The sequence below is a fragment of the Sinocyclocheilus grahami genome, unplaced genomic scaffold (assembly GCF_001515645.1).
Source record: "Sinocyclocheilus grahami isolate Dianchi unplaced genomic scaffold, SAMN03320097.WGS_v1.1 scaffold68276.1, whole genome shotgun sequence".
Lineage (NCBI taxonomy): Eukaryota > Metazoa > Chordata > Actinopteri > Cypriniformes > Cyprinidae > Sinocyclocheilus > Sinocyclocheilus grahami.
In genome coordinates, this window is record NW_015528550.1 from 1 (window position 1) to 736 (window position 736).

At 32.7% G+C, this 736-nt stretch overlaps 1 pseudogene; it reads right to left on the reverse strand.

Moving 5' to 3' along the window:
- Positions 1 to 43: 43 nt before the first annotated feature.
- Positions 44 to 603, reverse strand: LOC107581056 (prostaglandin E synthase 3 pseudogene; annotated as a pseudogene).
- Positions 604 to 736: the final 133 nt, after the last annotated feature.

A 736-nucleotide genomic window follows, 5' to 3' on the forward strand; every position in this document is an offset into this window, starting at 1 on the left:
CTGCCTTGAGCCTGGTAGTTTGTAACAATATATATAGACAAACCTCTGAAAAACGGTCAAAACTGGACAATTCTTCATCTGAGTCATCCTCCCAATCCTTCCAGTTATTGAAGTCAACGCTGAGCCAATTAAGCTGCACAAATTGAGAAAACATCAGATTAGGCAATTAGGCATTGAGAAACATTAATTAACATATGTTATCTTATTACTAAATGAAGTTACATTTTAATAGTTTAAACAGACCAAACTCTGACCTTTGCTTTTTCTTTTGTTAACCTTGGCCAAGACTTGCCAGGTTCTGCTTTTTTTAGACAGCAAAACACAGACCTGTCTGTGCGTTTGTGTTTAGACCCCTGCAAAAGAATAACATAGTTCTATGTAACATGCAATAATACATGAGCCAAGCAGATTGAGCTCTTGCAACCTGAATTAGAACAGAAACCATGGTGGTATACTTACATTTGGGTCAATGGACTCAAATAATTCTACTTCATTATGGTGTTTGATGTTATCTGTTCCTCCAACACAACTAAAGCAAAAATAAATAATTAAAAATAAAAAAAATTTCAATTGAGAATTAACTACTATAGTACTATATTGCATTTTAAGAGGTAATCATTCACATTTGCAAAGCAGATGAAACATTTTGACTGAGTATCATTATAGGATCAAATACTCCAATAATAAACAAACATATTAAACATTAGTTCATGGCAGTACACTGAATAATTATATT